General features: G+C 38.8%; 1 protein-coding gene across 5 annotated transcripts in view; it reads left to right on the forward strand.

Moving 5' to 3' along the window:
• PARD3B (par-3 family cell polarity regulator beta) overlaps positions 1–19268 on the forward strand; it is a 1139106-nt gene that overhangs the window by 1012894 nt on the left and 106944 nt on the right. The window lies entirely within an intron of this gene.

Consider the following 19268-nt stretch of genomic DNA (forward strand, 5'->3'; position numbering starts at 1 on the left):
AAAACACTCTTCAGGATATTATCCAGGAGAATTTCCCCAACCTAGCAAGGCAGGCCAATATTCAAGTCCAGGAAATACAGAGAACACCACAAAGATATTCCTCAAGAAGAGCAACTCCAAGGCACATAATCATCAGATTCACCAGGATTGAAATGAAGGAAAAAATGCTAAGGGTAGCAAGAGAGAAAGGGAAGGTTACCCACAAAGGGAAGCCCATCAGACTCACAGTGGATCTCTCAGCAGAAACCCTACAAGCCAGAAGAGAGTGGGGGCCAATATTCAACATCACTAAGGAAAAGAACTTTCAACCTAGAATTTCATATCTAGCCAAACTAAGCATCAAAAGTGAAGGAAAAATAAAATCCTATACAAACAAGCAATTGCTCAGAGATTTCATCACCACCAGGCCTGCCTTACAAGAGCTCCTGAAAGAAGCCCTAAACATAGAAAGGAACAACCAGTACCAGCCACTCCAAAAATGTACCAAATGGTAAAGAGCATTGATACAATGAAGAAACTGAGTCAACTAATGGGCAAAACAACGATCTAGCATCAAAACGACAGGATCAAATTCCCACATAACAATATTAACCTTAAATGTAAATGGGCTAAAAGCCCCAATCAAAAGACAGACCGACAAATCTGATAAAAAGTCAAAACCCATCAGTGTTCTGTATCCAGGAAACCCATCTCACATGCAAGGACACAAATAGGCTCAAAATAAAGTGATGGAGGAAGATTTACCAAGAAAATGGAGAGCAAAGAAAAGCAGGACTTGTAATCTTTGTCTCTCATAAAATAGACTTTAAACTAACAAAGATCAAAAGACACAAAGAAGGGCATTACATAATGGTAAAAAGATCAATGCAACAAGAAGACCTAACGATCCTAAATATATAGGCACCCAGTACAGAAGCACCCAGATACATAAAGCAAGTACTTAATTACCTAAAAAGAGACTTGGATTCCCACACAATGATAGTGGGAGACTTTAACATTCTACTGTCAATATTAGACAGATCAACAGCTCAGAAAATTAACAAGCTTATCCAGGACTTGAACTCAGATCTGGACCAAACAAACCTAATAGACATTTACAAAACTCTCCATCTCGAATCCACAGAATATACATTATTCTCAGCACCACATCACACCTACTCTAAAATTGACCACATAATTGGAAGTAAATCACTCCTCAGCAAATGCAAAAGAATGGAAATCTTAACAGTCTCTCAGACCACTGTGCAATAAAATTAGAACTCAGGATTAAGGAACTAACTCAGAGCCACACAACTTCATGGAAACTGAACAACTGGCTCTTGAATGTTGAGTGAATAAACAATGAAATGAAGACAGAAATAAAGATGTTCTTTGAAACCAATGAGAGCAAAGACAAAATGTACCAGAATCTCTGGGACACATTTAAAGCAGTGCCTAGAGGAATATTTCTAGCAATAAATGCCCACATAAGAAGCAAGGAAAGATCTAAAATCGACACCCTATTGTCAAAATTGAAAGAGCTAGAGGAGCAAGATCAAAAAAACTCAAAAGCTAGTAGAAGACAAGAAATGACTAAGATCAGAGCAGAACTGAAAGAAACACACACAACAAAAAAACCTTCAAAAAAACAATATGTTGAGGAGCTGGTTTTGTGAAAAGATCAACAAAATAGACCACTAGCCAGATTAATAAAAAAGAACAGAGAGAAGAATCAAATAGATGCAATAAAAATGATAAAGGGGATATCACCACCGATTCCACTGAAATACAAACTGCCATCAGAGATTACTATAAACAACTCTATGCACACAAACCAGTAAACCTGGAAGAAATGGACAAATTCCTGGACACTTGTACCCTCCCAAGCCTAAACCAGGAAGAAGTCGAAACCCTGAATAGACAAGGGCTGAAGTTAAGGCAGCAATTAATAGCCTACCAACCAAAAAACCTCTGGTCCAAATGGGTTCACAGCCAATTTCTACCAGACATACAAAGAGGAGCTGGTACCACTCCTTCTGGAAGTATTACAAACGATCCAAAAAAAGGGAATCCGTCCCAAATCATGTTATAAGACCAACATCATCCTGATACCACAACCTGGCAAAGACTCAACAAGAATATAAAATTTCAGGCCAATATCCATGATGAACATAGATGCAAAAATCTTCAATAAAATACTGGCAAGTCAATTGCAACAGCACATTGAAAAGCTTATCCATTGCGATCAAGTAGGCTTCATCCCAGAGTTACAAGGCTGGTTCAACATATGCAAGTCTATAAACGTAATTCACCACATAACAGAACCAAAGATAAAAGCCACATGATTATCTCAATTGATTCAGAGAAGGCCTTTGACAAAATTCAACAGCCCTTTATGCTAAAAACTCTCAATAAACTAGATATCCACAGAATGTATCTCAAAATAATAAAAGCTATTTACAACAAACCCAAAATGAATATCATACTGAATGGGCTAAAACTTGAAGCATTCACTTTGAAATCTGGCACTAGACAAGGATATCCTCTTACCACTCCTATTCAATATAGTATTCGAAGTTCTAGCCAGAGCAGTCAGGCAAGAAAAAGAAATAAAGGGTATTTAATTAGGAAAGGAGGTGTCAAATTGTCTCTATTTGCAGACGACGTGATTGTATATTTAGAAGAGCCCATCGTCTCAGACCAAAATCTCCTGAAACCAATAAGCAACTTCAGCAAAGTCTCAGGATAAAAAATCAATGTACAGAAATCACAAACATTCCTATACACCAATAACAGACTTAAAGAGAGCCAAATCAAGAATGAACTGCCATTCACAATTGCTACAAAGAAAATAAAATACCTAGGAATACCACTAACAAAGGATGTAAAGGACCTCTTCAAGGAGAACTACAAACCACTGCTCAAGGAAATAAGAGAGGACACAAACAGATGTAAAAACATTCCATGCTCATGGTTAGGAAGAATCAATATTGTGAAAATGGCCATACTGCTCGGAGTAATTTATAGATTCAGTGCCATCCCCATCAAGGTACCTATGACCCCCTTCACAGAACTGGAAAAAACCACCTTAAACTTCATGTGAAACCACAAGCCTGCATAGCAAAGACAATTCTAAGCAAAGAGAACAAAGCTGGAGGTATCATGCTACCTAACTTCAAACTCTACTACAAGGCTACAGTAATCAAAATAGCATGGTACTGGTACCCAAAACAGAGACTTAGATCAATGGAACAGAACAGAGGCCTCAGAGGCAATGCCACACATCTACAACCATCTGATCTTTGACAAACCTGACAAAAACAAGCAATGGGGAAAGGATTCCCTGTTTAATAAATGGTGTTGGGAAAACTGGCTAGCCATGTGCAGAGAGCAGAAACAGGACTGTTTTCTGACACCTTACACTAAAATTAACACCAGATGGATAAAGACTTAAACATAAGACCTAACACCATAAAAACCCTAGAAGAAAACCTACACAAAACCATTCAGGACATAGGCATAGGCAAGGACTTCATAACTAAAACACCAAAAGCATTGGCAACAAAAACCAAAATAGACACATGGGATCTAATTAAACTCCAGAGCTTCTGTACAGCAAAAGAAAAAATTATTACAGTGAACCAGCAACAAACAGAATGGGAAAAAAATTTTCCAATCTACCCATCTGACAAAGGGCTAATATCCAGAATCTACAAATAACTAAAACAGATATACAAGAAAAAAATAAACAAATCTATTCAAAGTGAGTGAAGGACATGAGCAGACACTTTTCAAAAGGAGACATTTATGGGGTCAACAAACATGAAAATATGCTCATCATCACTGGTCATTAGAGAAATGCAAATCAAAACCACATTGAGGTACCATCTCATGCCAGTTAGAATGGCAATCATTAAAAAATCTGGAGGCAGCAGATGCTGAGAGGATGTGGAGAAATAGGGAACACTTTTACAATGTTGGTGGGAGTGTAAATTCATTCGACCATTGTGGAAGACAGTGGGGCAATTCCTCAAGAACCTAGAAATAGGAATTCCATTTGACCCAGCAATCCCATTACTGGGTATATATCCAAAGGGTTATAAGTCATTCTACTATAAAGACACATGTACACATATGTTCATTGTGGCACTGTTTACTATAGCAAAGACCTGGAACCAAACCAAATGTACAGCAATGATAGACTGGACAAGGAAAATGTGGTACATATACACCATGGAATACTATGAAGCCATAAAAAACGAGTTTGTGTCTTTTGTAGGGATATGGATGAATCTGGAAACCGTTATTCTCAGCAAACTGACACAAGAACAGAGAAGCAAACTCCGCATGTTCTCACTCATAGGTGGGTGTTGAACAATGAGAACACTTGGATACAGGGAGGAGAGCATCACACACTGGGGTCTGTTGGTGGGGAATAGGGGAAGGAAAGCAGTGGGTAGGGAGGTTGAGGAGAGATAACATGGGGAGAAATACCAGATATAGGTGATGGGGTGATGGAGGCAGCAAACCACATTGCCATGTATGTACCTATGCAACAATCCTGAGTGTTTTGTACATGTATCCCAGAACCTAAAGTGCAATAATATAGATAGATAGATGATAGATAGATAGATAGATAGATAGATAGATAGATAGATAGAGAAAGAAAAGCTGGTCTACAAGAGTTTTCTTTTTCTTTTGTTTTTGTTTTTTTAAGGGTCATTTGAGTAGAGAACAGATACATACAGTTTTGAGGAATATTTCTTTGAAGCACAGTTTTAGAATCAGCTCACTGACAGGTCCATGCCCATGGGCTCTCCTGTGGACTTAGAGCAGAGGCACCGGCTACAATTACCCATCTGGTATCCATCTGGTAGCATGAACAAAAGATAATAACAGATCACAGAGAAACTCTGCTAACTGCCACCTTGGTATAGGCAGGCAAAGAAAGGTGCCACCCAGCAGCACTATGAAGAATAAGAAATGCTATCCGTAGGGTATGCACATTCCCACCATAAGATGCAAAAGAGTGGCAAACAGGAGCATGTGGAAAGGAAATGCTGTGCACAGCTAACCTTACAGCTGCAACTCGTTAAATATTAAACCAAGTTCTCTCTGCCACATTTAAGTTGCTAGTGAAGTTTGGAGAAAAATATATTATCCTAATATGTTTGAGACCAGTCTTTTGCTACCCACTACTACCCACAACAGGGTTAAACAAGACTTGAGGACTTTTGGGTGAGGAGGAGATACCAGCATCCTAAGGATGTTGATGTAATTTACATGTAATGCCTCTGCAGTAGTCAGTTCAATTGTAGCAAAAATAAGGATTTTATGGTTGCTGGAACATAATTTATATGTTTATTGATTCATTACTGTCCTTTGCTTTTTATTTTCTCCTTTTCTGCTTTGTCTGCTTTCTTCCAGAATGCAGTGTGCTCTGATTAATATAATACCAAGGGTTCAGAATCTATTACTACAACTGCCAAAGACTGGCCCTCTTTAGGCAACACCCTTCCCTCCTGATGAGCTAGAGAATTTGAGATTCAGAGAGGGGCAAAATGTTTCTGGTGTGTGTGTGGTTAGCAGGAAAAGAGCTAAGTTGGATTCCTTTCTTTCACAGTCCCCTACAAAATGTTGCACATGCTTCCACTGAGAAATAAAGCAATGAAAAATATCTTCTTGGATTGGATACACAGATGCTCATGCCGGACAATTCAAGAAGATGAAATGGGGAAGCAAGAAAGGATGACTCTAGAGGGATGACCCACCTGGATAAGAATTGTTATAAAGGAATTATGTAGTGTAGGACCATTAGAAAACGCCAGAATGGGAGGTGAGTGAAAGATGAGATGTCGGAGGACAGGGGTTGTGATCTGAAAGGTCTGTATGCAGACTGTGACCTTTGCCAAAGAATTTATGGAAAAGCCAACACAAGCCTAAATCTGATTGCTGTGGAAGAACTAAAGTGCGTACTCTGTGCGAGAAGGTATAATATTGTGAATTCACTTGCTTTTTCTTCTTCCAACTTATGGGAGGGACTCATGTTTTTTTCACCATCATTTATACTAATTAGTCTTTCCACTTAAATCAAGAGGGGAACTGCAAATGTGGCCATTGATGGTCTGCTCCTCATTAGAGACAATTAAGAGTTAGAAGAACAAAAACACATCATAGGATTAATGATGAGAAAAGACACCCAGAGAGAGAAACATGAAGCAGGAAATGATCTTATTGAGCTGGACAAAGGAAACTGATAACCTTCAAGATCAGAAGTTCGTGGAGCTGAGGTCTAAACAGTCAAAAGTAGAATCACCTGGACATGCAAGCCTTCTCCTGCTGTATTCTCAGCTGTAGTTTTCATATCTCCTGTCATATTGCATTTATTAAGAAATGTTCTTGCTCTCTAAATCCAATTCATTAGTTTCCCTCCATGGATAAGAGGGATGGCATTACTAATGAGAGAAAAATAAGTACTAAGCTAATCAGCCTCGGTAAATTCCAGTCTTGCACATTATTGTCATTGAAGCTTTATCAAGCATTCAGGCAGGGCACCGAGACACAGGAGAGAGACTGGATATGAAATGTCCTAACACCACTCTCAGACCCCTGCTGCTTGTATCATTTTATCCTCTTCCAAAGAGAGAGGGAGGAGATTAGGGAACATTTAATTGCCTTATAAACTGATTGACAAATTGGTGATCTGATGCATATGGATGATCTTTTTAGTGAAATGGTTCAGAAGCTGCTAACAGATCATCAGGAACCATGATTTGCACGCTCTCCGCAGAGTTATTACAGAGAAGCGAAAGGATGGGTTGATTATTATCATTCCTTCTTTCTGGTTTTTTTTTTCCTTGAATGTTTTCTTCACCTCCAGGGAAATGCATTCTAGCAGCGTGAACACCACTATTAATCAACACTTGTAGCAATAATCAGTGAGTGAAAAATGGTGACCAGAATCTGCGAATGCACTGGCATAACTGTCTTCTGAGTGTTCCTTTGTGATCATGCCTTGGCATTCGAACATGGATAATTTATACAGAATTAATGTTGGCACCTTCTGAGGTGCAAAGATTTATAGAAGCAGTGCTTATTTCTTCATCCATTAAAAAAGGAAGAGAAATCGTTTCTGGTCATGATGAGTCATATTTTAGAGCCTTTAAAAATATAATTGCTATCTTCATGTTTCTTTGTGTTTAGCCACCTAATCCCATCGCTTTTGAACACAGGTGTCATAAAAGGCAAAATTGTTGGAAGTTCTTGGTTTCAGTTTTCTCAGACTTACACCAGGGCTGTGGAAAATAATCAAGAATTCAAAAATACCTCAAGTCCCAATATCCTTCTCAGAGCCAACTATTGTTATTGGCAATGCAAGGGGAAATGGTTGAGAGTTACTGGAGTAGCAAAACATTATTACTAGTCACACCTTACAGAGGATAGTTGTCTAAATTAATTGTGCAACTTTTGGCTTTTGATGCAATTACACACAGGTAAACCATTTTAAAATTCAGTTGCCACTCTCATTCCACAAAGCTACATATTAATTCGCACCATCCTGTGATGAGGAGGGCAAAATCTGAGGTATCAACACACTGGAAATTTCCCTTAAACTTCATAAAGTTGGAATGAGTTTGCCTGAAGCCTAAGAAGGAAGGTCACTAAGGCATCAGACCACATCTTTTAAAAGTGTGATAGACCAGGATGCATAGGAGCATATGACACCAGCCCCTTCTCTGAGAATCACTCCTGTCATTAAAATCAATGCAACTTAATTAAAGCAAATTATAGATAGATACATCTATAAATAAGATATTAAAGTGTGCTGCTGAATATGATAATTGCTGCATATTTAGCAATCAGTCTGTGTGTTCTGCTTTTGCCAGGAGGAATTCCTTTCAGTGGAATCAATGGAGCTTTATTAAAAACCATCCAAATTAGAGGGAGAAATGATGAGTGTTATAATAACACAAAATCACTGTTTCAACTTTCATTGCAAAGAAGAGAAAGCAAAATATGGCCATCCCTCTTTTTTCACTCAAGGAAAATATTAGACATATTTTCTTTAAGATGTGGATGTTTTGAATTTATAAATTTTAATTTTTGTATTCTCTCCTCCCAAAGGAAGGCAGAAGGAAAATAATGATCATAAATAAAACAATTTAGCAGTGAGACTGGTGTAAGCAACACCCCAGTGCCCACATAAGCCGTTTTATACCTTGATGACAGAAGACAAATAAATGAAGTTTCTATTCTATACAGAACTTGAAGATGGCTTATTTTATTCTCCTATCCATCAGATTTTCTTATGTGTGAAAGTTTTCATGAGTTAATTCAAAATAATGAATTTGGAAAATAAAAATCCATTTTCTTACCCCTATACCTTTATCCATAACTATTACACTTGAGCTAAGGTATATTTTTTCAGGCCAATTTTAAAATACACATTCTTAAATGTTTTTTATCACCAAATTTAAAAATCAGTAACAGGAAACATAAGTGTTAATTAAATAATGAAATCATAGCTCTATAACCAGAATTATTCTCAAATTTATGACAATAAATACTAAACTTACAAAAAGACATAGATTTCAACATTCAGTGTTTTGGGTTTTTTTTTTTGTTTTTGTTTTGTGTTTGTTTTTTTGAGACAGGGTCTTGCTTTGTCACCCAGGCTTGAATACAGGGATACAAACAGGTTACTGCAGCCTCAACCTCTGGGGCTCAAGCAATCCTTCCACCTCAGCCTCCCAGGTAGCTGGAACTATATGCACACTCCACCACATGGGGCTAATCGTTCAGTGTTTTGAGAGATGAAAGAAGTCACTAGGCAGCCAGCCACCTCTAATATAGTCTAGTAAAAGCATTTTCAAAGACTTCCCATATTGGGTTACTCTGTATGCATTAATTGTCTCTGGGAAGGGAAGGAGAAAAAGAGAAAAAATGAAAAAAACCAAAAAAAAAAAAAGGAACAAGAAGAGACATGTATGTTTAGGAAAGTGGTTTATAACCATTTCCCCTAATCAAATGTTGATTTGTTGAATCTTCAAGGGACTGATCTTGGTGCTAGGGAAAGAAAACAAAGTCCCTGTTTTCATGAGTTTATGTTTGTGAAAAGAGACAGACAATAAACAAGAGTAAATATCAGGCCATGATAATGACGATGAAGAAATACAAAGCTGGGCTAAGGGGCTGGGAAAGGCATGCTGTTTTCTATAAAGTGGTCAGAGAAGGCTAAGGGAGCAAGATGCTTGGGAAGCTGGAGGAGCAGAGAGGAGAGCGAGCAGCGAGAGGGACAGTGGACAGAGGCCAGAGAGGTGGCTGGATCAGAACCAGTCACCTGGAGTTTCATGGAATCTACTCTGTTTAACCTTTTCTTCTCCTCCGCCTCCTCCTCCTCCTCCTCCTCCTCCTCCTCCTCCTCCTCCTTCTTCTTCTTCTTCTTCTTTTTTCTTTTTTTTTTTTTTGAGACAGTCTTGCTGTATCACCCAGGCTAGAGTGCTAAAGTGTAGTGGCATGATCTTGGCTCACTGCAGCCTTCACCTCCTGATTTCAAACTATTCTCCTGCCTCAGCCTCTCAAAAAACTGTGATTACAGGCATCCACAACCACTCCCAGTTAATTTTTGTATTGTTAGTAGAGACAGGGTTTCACCTTGGTGGACTAGCTGGACTTGAACTCCTGACCTCAAGTGATTCACCCATCTCAGCCTCCCAAAGTGCTGGGATTGCATGCATAAGCCACTGCACCTGGCCTTACCATTCTTACCCATAGTTGTTATTTCTAATTTTCTAAGAGGCATAGATGATACATATTCCTCATGCTTAGAAAAAAATAAAAACAACCGGCATTAGCCTGGCTGTATTCTTCTTATGGCCCAGCTCTAGAGAGTGATTTTCAGGAGAGATGGCCAATGATTTCATTCCAGACTGCCAAAACCAGAGGCTATCATATTCACAAATTTGTTCAAAACTGGGATACATGAGTTTTCACTCTGCAGAAGGGGGTATACAGAATAAAATGGAGTTCTTCCGTGCATCTCTCTTAGCTCCACATCTACTGTATAGATATATTGCTCCCATAATCAAATCTGCTCTGCTTCCTTCTCATGTTCCCACCAGAGGATATCATGGGTTATTCCCACTGCAAACTCTGCAGTAATGGAAAGAAGTGACAACAGCCACTAATCATGTACATCACAGACATCCAAGCCCAGTCTTTCCTTTAACACATACTCCATGCTTGTGCAACTGTGCCTCAGAGTTGGCTCCAGTCAACAAGTAGGGAAGGAGCAGAGTGGTGATCCTCAGACTATTTATGTTCTTTCTCCATGCCAAAAGATGTCATAGGACGTTTCAAAAGTAAACCGTCGTTAGAGATGTACTAGTAGCAATTTTCAACTCTGTTATGGGATACACGACATAGCAGGGCCAGTGTTCTTCATTGTAATCTGCAAGTGAGTATTCTGTTTCAAACTGCACACAGTAATAATACAATTATTTGGATATTTGTTTGTAGCATAATAAGAAGCATATTTGCTTCTGAAAATATTGATTTAATAGGTCTCCTTAAATCACAGTATTTAAATAATATCTCACTCAAAGAACAGGTATTTGAAGACATTATCCAGTAAAAGGTTTCTCTTCCTATGTGGTAGTGAGTTCATTCTGTCACCTTTATAATTTCCTTTTTCTGTGCAAGGTGGCTCTGTGCTCCCCGCTTTGCTGCAATTCCTCAGGCAGTAGCCAAACTCTCCCATTTTGAGGATCCCTGATTTCAATAACTCACAGAAATTAGTAATTAGAAACACATTAAAGTGTTGGATCATTTTTCTTAGGGGCTTTACTAGTAGAGAATTACACCCCAAATTGCATTTCCTGGTGTTTTCTGCTTTCTGATTATAAACATGCCAATGGTGCTGTATTACCTTCACCCAGGGTAGGATTGAGAAGTAATCAAGGTGAGCCTAATAAAAATGTGGCAGCAGGCCTAATGAAAATTGGAGTGGATCTAAAAACCTTAAATAAGCTCACTCTCTTTTCATAGGTTCTTGCAGTTTGGTTTTTCAAGAGTATCTGGGAAATGGCAGGGGGTGGAGGTTAATACCTTTAAAGGTATTAACTATGAGCAGGTATTTGAATTCTCATTGAGTGAGGATGGTGAGACGGAACAAGCGTGTGGTGTCTCTTAGCTGAGTTGTGTGCTATTGAAAATGATGGAGGTGGAATTGAATTTTGATTTTTTTAAGAAATTATTTGATTAACTTTTGAACCACATGCTCCTGTGTCCCCAGGAATATAGTGAAAGAGGCTCCGTTTCTATTCCTTCCACAGCAGTGCATTCTCCTGCTCCCACTCACTTGAGTTTTGCTGCTCTGTGAGTTATGGTATTTGATCTCTGCTCCTAAGGAAGGATGATTCTACCCACTCTGTTTGGATGGGTTGTTCCCCACGGCGGACCCTCAAATTGAAAATGATGTTTCCCTTGTGAACATTGTAAGTTTAAATTCAGTGATCTTCATCTGATCGGTAACTCACTTGTGGGTTGTTAGTATAATTTATGCACTGTTGCTTGTCTGCAAAGTTAAAGTGAGTTTCACATGACCCTTGGGGAAGATACTCAGAGAGACCTGTCCCCTAGACTGTATTAGGCCAATGGACAAATTGAGGAATGTAACTCTCTCTACTTCCTTCCAAATTAATGCTGGTGTTATTTTCCATACCAAAACAAGATGGAAGATTTTTAGTAATTGGGCCCTTTATATCTTAAACATCTCAGGTCAGTGCCCCTGGGGATAGCCTTCAGTAGGAAGAGTTCTGGGGCTTCAAACAGAAGGTAAATCTGATTTATAGATGGGCATGGCATTACATCTGTCACAAATACATTATGAATGGGTGTTGTACATTTTCTAACATATAAATCAACTCCCCCTGGGAAATTATCCCTCATCCTAATGGATTATACCATAAGAAGTCCTTTGCAATATTCATCCTAAATTTTCACTTTTCTTAATTTCATTACATTGATGAGTAGAGATCCTTATATGGTCTTTGCCTACCTCTTAGGGATGTTAAGAGTAACAGACTAATGTTTATAAATCACCTCACAATTCTCAGCCCACTAAAGCAGTGCAGAACAGTACTAGATAACAAATAGGTGTTGCTTTCTGCTCAACATTCAAGCTATACTGGGGCATAATGAATAGACCCTGAAGTAAGTAGATAAACATTTTTCTCCTTAAAGATGGGATATCATATAAGTGGCACTCAACCAGAATTTCAATTGCTTAGCTGCCAAAGTTGGGATTTAGCTTCTTTGCTTAGAAGTAATAATGGTGAATGTTGGTTTCTTTTTCCTCTTCTCTCTTTGTTTCTCCTTTCTGCTGACCCTTTGCTACATAATGCTTCCTCTTCAGACTCTGTATCTTTGCTTCTCTGGAAGAACTGCACTTGGATGAGCATCTCTCTGAACACAGACACTGAGGATGCTTTCAAACTTAAAAATGCAATGAAGGGGCCTTCTGCCAGACTGCAGGGCTAAATATAGGGGTTGTGTTCATTTCGGAAAACTCACCAAGAGACCTATAGCAGAATGGCTGAGGTCAGTAGGAGGAAGTGGACTCACTCTGTACCTGTGCACACAACCTGTTGTACCCTGGGAGGGAAGTCAGCTGTCATTCCCCCCTCACCCAGTCACTTAGGACTATACACACATGGTCCTGGCATTTATGCATGATCCCAAACTGTTCAATCATGTTGAACATGATTGTTGAACATGATTAACTGTTTAATAAAATCCTTATTTCGTATTTGCACTGTTAAATGCCTAAATCACAAATACTGTTTCTTGATTTCATTCAGTATAATTAATGTTCCCACATGAATTGGAGCATTACATTCAGTGGCTAATAGCACCTTGAGGTAGCCCATGTAGGATAATCCAGCTAGGATAATCCAAGTCTGTTTTCTGTAGGTAGTTTAGGGTTACTTGTTTCTCTGCTTGCCTATGTTACATCTCACCTTCAAGATTACTTTCTTCATTTAGTTGATGCTTTATTCTTTTAATCATTTATTGAGCATATAATATGTTAGATAAGAAGAATTACAAAGATGAATGAATAAAGCAGGATTATTTGTACTCAAAGCACTGATTGCCCAACAGAAAAGGAAAAACAAAAACAAAACCACCTCCTTATAACAGTCTAGGTAATTATTACTTACAAAGATATACTGTAGGCTCCCAGAAAATACAAAAGTAATAGTTCTGTCTGACAGGATTCTCAGAGGTCCTGGTGATGGAAGAGAGGGAGAGAGGAATAAGCTTGAACAAACATTAAGAAAATGTGAGAATGTGTGCAGATAAAGGATGATGATACTGAGGATCACAATGATGACAGTAGATTGTGAAAGGCTTGGATGTCATGCTCAAGAATTAGACTTTTCTCTAGGCATTGAGTAGTTTCTGTAAGCAAGAGTAAGATGTTACATATGTGTACACACACACACACACACACACACACACACACACACGTCATCCTTCTAAATGTGTTATATTCCAGCCATTCATCTTGTATACATATAAGTGTAGAAAAGAGACACTTTGATAAGAGAAAGCAAGAGTTCTCTCTCTGTCCTTCCCTCTTTCTCTGTCTCTCTCTCTTTTCTCTCTCTTCACTCTCTTTCTTAATACCGTTTTTAGAACAGTATCGGTGAAGAAGCTTCCATTAACTCAGATCTGCTCAGAGGGTTCATGGAAATGAACTCTCTAGGGTAGGAAAGAAATTCTCTCCAAGTGGTTTTGTTTTGTTTTGTTTTGTTTTGTTTTGTTTTGTTTTGTTTTGTAACCAATAGAAAGGTCAAGTTCAATGTAACTACAGCAACAATAGTAAGAAGGATGATTTACTGCCATAGAGTAGACTATGTGTGAGATGTGCTATGTGATTTATATGCTTCATACATTTAATTCTCACAGCAATCGTCACTATTAATCCCATTTTACAGGTGAAAGAAATGAGGCTCAAAAGTTAACTTGCTCAAGATCACAAAGACAGTAAGTGGTAGAGCCAGAATTCAAACCCAGGTAATCCATTCCTTAGTAATTGTCCCTAACCACTACACCATACTGTGTGCAGGCCTGAGATCACTGCCTCTGGGTGTTCAATTAGAGACTCTTCATGCAATTTCCAGTTAGAATTAATTAATGTTGTAATCAGACACACATTAGGAATGATGTCGCTTTTAGGATTGTCTGACCTACCCTCCCTGCCATGTCATTCTCTTTGAGTGAAATAGTTGTACAAGGAATTCACAACAACTGCCTTTGTCCTGGACGGGGTAGTGTTGGGGATTGAGTCAGATGATGTCTGAGAACATGCTTTGATCATTGCAAAACCCTATATGAATATAGTATCTGATGGTCTATCACTCATTTAATACATATTTAGGAACTAGACAGCAGGCACATTTTAAAAATAGGACAGGTAGTTTGCACATCAGTTTGACATTTTAGGTATCATCCTGTAGAGCAGGTGTGTGCACAGCCCCACCAAGTCCATGGTCAGGGGCCCATCAGCCTCCAAGCTTCAAAGCCAGCCATTGCCCCCTTGCTGGTCACTCTGTCCTTTCCCCAGTGCCTGCCACACTGCTCATGAAACAGCAGCACAGCTATCACAACTGATGACCAGCTGTTTTTTATTTTAACAATGGCTACTAAAACCCACACTGAAGTATCCTTTGTATTATTTCCTCAGTAGCTTAGCTATTCAGTTCTGAAGCTTTAATCAGATCACTGAACACAGTCTCCAAACTTGAACCCCACCCCTCCCCCAGGTCACTGCACAGAGCAAACGTGTTCTGCTCAAGTGGCATCCTCAGATCTCCACTAGGTGGACTTCACAGAGCAGCCAAGTGCAGTTAGATGTGACTCAGGTGAAGTTTTTTCAAAGCCATCTTAGCCAAAGAATGAGGCTTTGATGTAGCCTTTCACTAGTTCGAAAGGAACTCAGGAACAGAGGGGAAAAGACTCAGCAGTTCTCTCCTTACATCCAAACTTTCCTCATTTTCGTATCACTACTCAGCTTACAGGGAAGTCTGGGAGAGGGCTCCTAGAAACCCAGTTAATCATGGACTCTGTGTCCTCCTCCACAGCACATGGAGTCGTGCGGCACCATCATGCTATATCCATGTCTTGGCTCATATAAGACACTTGGGATGATTTTTATGTTGTTGCTGTCGCTTGCTGTATATTTGCATAATTTTATATCCCAAGCAGAGTTCTTGATTTTGCAAGAGCATAAAAAAGATAGTGTGAATTGGCAGGTTTGAGGTTATGATTTGCAGCTGGTCTATCACTTCCTCTTACTGGAAGCTGCAGCTTAAAGTATTTTACAATTATCATATTTCACGGGACCTAGGCCTATACTTGCATCTGCTAATCTTTTGGTTTTGCTTTTTAAAAAATACTCTCTTTTCACATTTTTTTGCTAGATGAATTGTCCAACGCATTCATTCTGTATATTTTTCTTGTCTGGGTATAAATTCATATGGTTCAATGCTATTGAAATCAAAGCAACCAAGGTCTAATTGACGTAGTCAGTGCAGTGAGCCCTTTGGACAGGTTTTTGAGACTGAAAACAATGACAAAGCAAATGCAGCCTGGAGTTGCAGTAATATCTCTAACCAGCCCCCTTCACTCATTGTCATTATTTTGATTAAAAGGTGTATAGAAGCCATGGTGGTTTTGCAGGATGCACAAATTATTGCAGAAACTTCCTCTATTAGTGCAAATTATTAGAGGATGGAAACGGTACTTGAGCGGCAAGAATGACATTAATTATGCGAAAAGCAGTCGTATCTGGAAGTTGGCAAGCATGCATTATTCTTCAACAATCTTCCATGGGTTTGTGTCTAGCCAGCATTAGAAATCTAAAAGCTTTTAATTTTGGCAAAGTTTTCACAGGACTTGCACTTCCAGCATCTAGATAAAAGATAATTTGGAAGGAAACTATATTGGTGAAATTGAAGAATTCAGTAATGAGTTCTGTGTAGATGAATCTATGCCAATTAAATGATTATATCAAATCTATCTTAAAATGTTGACACCTTTTAAAGACATTGAAAGTAAGATGTTATATATACTTCTAATCAGAAAAGCAAAGTCTGTGTTACCTGTGCTGGTGAAGCAATGAAGGGTTCTGGTTGATCCATGAATTGGATTAATGGAAAGAAATTTAGGACAGAAATTACCTGTATGCCAAGATTTAGATTGCCATAATCTAGCTTGTTTTCATAGTTTCCATTCTCTTTTGCAACTTTTCTCTGTTTCTCTGAGTTGTTTCTTCTCTTTCCTTATCTACACCCCTTTTTCCAGGCTCCCTTCTTCTGTTTGAGTGTTCTAATGCTCACAGAATCTATTTTTCTTCTTTTCTAAACAAGGTCTCACTCTGTCCCCAAAACTGGAGTGCAGTGGTACAATCTTGGTTCACTACAACCTCCACCTCCTGGGTACAAGCAATTCTCCTGCCTCAGCCTCCCAAGTAACTGAAAATATACAAGCATGTGCCACCACCATGGCTACTTTTTGTATTTTTAGTAGAAACAGAGTTTTGCCATGTTGGCCAGGCTGGTCTCAAACTCCTGGCCTCAAGTGACCCATTCACCTTGGCCTCCCAAAGGGCTGGGATTATAGGCATGAGCCACTGCGCCTAGCCCTATTTTATTTTATCCACTACTTTTTCCACCTGTTTTTGTCCCTTCGCAGTAATGAATATACCCAATCTGAAAAATATTTTTTGTTTCATTAATCAGTCAATTGGCATTTACTAAGCTCCTGCCATGTTTATGGCAATAACCTGATGATAGGCAGAGCTACCAAAACTGAAGAAACAGATATCCTGCTAAGGGCAAAAAAGCACGTTTGGCTGGTCAGACACCATGGCTCATGCCTGTAATCCCAGTACTTTGGGAGGCCGAGGTTGGGGGATCACCTGAGGTCGGGAGTTCCAGATCAGCATGGCTAACATGGTGAAACCCCGTTTCTACTAAAAATATAAAATTAGCCAGGCATGGAGGTACTTGGGAGGCTGAGGCAGGAGAATCACTTGAACCCAGGAGGTAGAAGTTGCGCTGAGCTGAGATCACGCCATTGTACTCCAGCCTGAGCAACAAGAGCAAAACTCTGTCTCCAAAAAAAAAAAAAAATTCATGTTTGGGATCCATAAAATTCTTAATAGGATGAATAAGAACCTTGAGCACACATAAAAGGACAAAATAAAGCTGGAAAGTTAGGTTGCAGTGGGTTACTAAAGGCCTTGCATACCAGCTAAGAGGCTGAGTTTTTTTCACTAGTTAACAGGAAACTATTCAACAGTTTGTGTTTGTGTGTATGTGTTCATAATGGTTTGGTTTTCCAAACCAGGTTTTGACATAAGAACATCGGTTTTCTTTTTTTTTTTTTTTCCAAATGTAATTTATTTAACCTAATGTATACAAATATTACCATTTTAACATCTAATCAATATGGAAAATTATCAATAAGATAGTTCACATTCTTTTTATCGTAACAACATCCTCAAAATCTAGTGAGTGTTTTATACTGACAGCACATCTTAATTTAGAAGCTAATTTTCATCAGAAATATTTTATTTATTTTTTATAAAATATATTCTCCAAAACAGTAGAATTGGTCAGGACTGGTGGTGGACACCTATAATCCCGGCACTTTGGGAGGCCAAGGCTGGTGGATCACCTGAGGTCAGGAGTTCGAGAGCAGGCTAACCAACACAGCAAAACCCCATATCTACTAAAAATACAAAAAATTAACTGGGTATCGTGGCACATGCCTGTAGTCCCAGGTACTCAGGAGGCTGAGGCAGGAGAATCACTTGAACCCGGGAGGTGGAAGTTGCAGTGAGCCGAGATCACACCACTGCACTCCAGCCTGGGTGACAACAGAGCAAGACCCCATCTTAAAAACAAAACATCGGTTTTCAAAAAGGTTATCTGTTCAGTTCTTTCTTTCTCCTCAAACTGTTTTCATTCATCTTCCTAGAATTTGAACTCGGCTGCTGCAGTCATCACAAAATCATTTGGTTAATATAAATTTGGGGGAAATGCCTGTCTGATTCCAGCAATAAACGGTAAGACAGGTCTGATAATGTTGTGACTCCAGTTAGCACCGCCTATTGAGGTAGCCATTCTGTCCAACGATAGTCACGTGCAGCTTGCTCAGTAATTCATCCTATTGTATATGGTTCCTCTCCTAGTCCACTGTTACTTAGAGCTCATAGGAATCTTTTCCTCGTGCTAAGCAATTACATAATTCAGATTCCAAATGATTTTTGTTTATATTCCAGATCTGAGTTTAAATCTAAATTGTTAGAATATTTATAGTTTATTTTTTATTTTATATGGAATATGAAAAGCCAGGGCTATGTAAACGTAAGTGGCAGTCTTAATAAGGCATAACCACAAAACAGATGTCATGAAGGTAAAGCTCCCTTGAAAACATTTTGATAATATATTTTCTACAATTTAATAGGTTGTTCTACAATTTAATAGTCTCAAAAATCTAGCATGGAGTCTGATTCATTCTTTCTGTTAACTTCCACTGAGTAGACGTTTGAGACTTCTGTATCATTGCCTCAGTAAATATTAATGAGCAGGGTGATACAAACATGATATGCCAGGCCTTGAGAATGCAATGATACAAAAAGGAAGCATTGTCTCAGCACTCAGAAAACTTACAATCTGAGATCTTAGGTAAACCAAATTAATAGACTGACACCATGTATGAATAACTGAAAATAACTGTACATAAACCAGGCTATTTTTAGAACACATATCTCTTTATCAGAAAACACTTTTGCTATACCAAAAATTAACATATATACAAAAATTAATGCCTCCAGCCATAAGAAATAAATATGACTAGGCCATTGGAGTTCAGTAATAGGCTTTGAAGACCACAAACACACTCAGAATACTTGCAGAGAGTCACAGACAGTTTCACATATCCCATCCCATCACCACCATAGGTTCATTTGAACTTTCAGGTCCTTCATCTCATTTCTTCATTTAGAAACAGAGTGACAGTAACTCTAATGGTCACCACCAACATATAAGCAGCATTGTGGGGGCAGAAATGCGGCTTTGAGGTCAGACACATCTCAGTTCAAATCCTGGCTTTGCACCACATGACCCTTAGGCAAGTCCTCTTGAGCTATCTGAACTCTCATTTCCTCATGTGTGAAATGAGGCAGAGAGGGAAATGGTAGCATTGATTGTAACTCA

This window comes from Callithrix jacchus, chromosome 6 (genome assembly GCF_049354715.1).
Source record: "Callithrix jacchus isolate 240 chromosome 6, calJac240_pri, whole genome shotgun sequence".
NCBI classification, from domain to species: domain Eukaryota; kingdom Metazoa; phylum Chordata; class Mammalia; order Primates; family Cebidae; genus Callithrix; species Callithrix jacchus.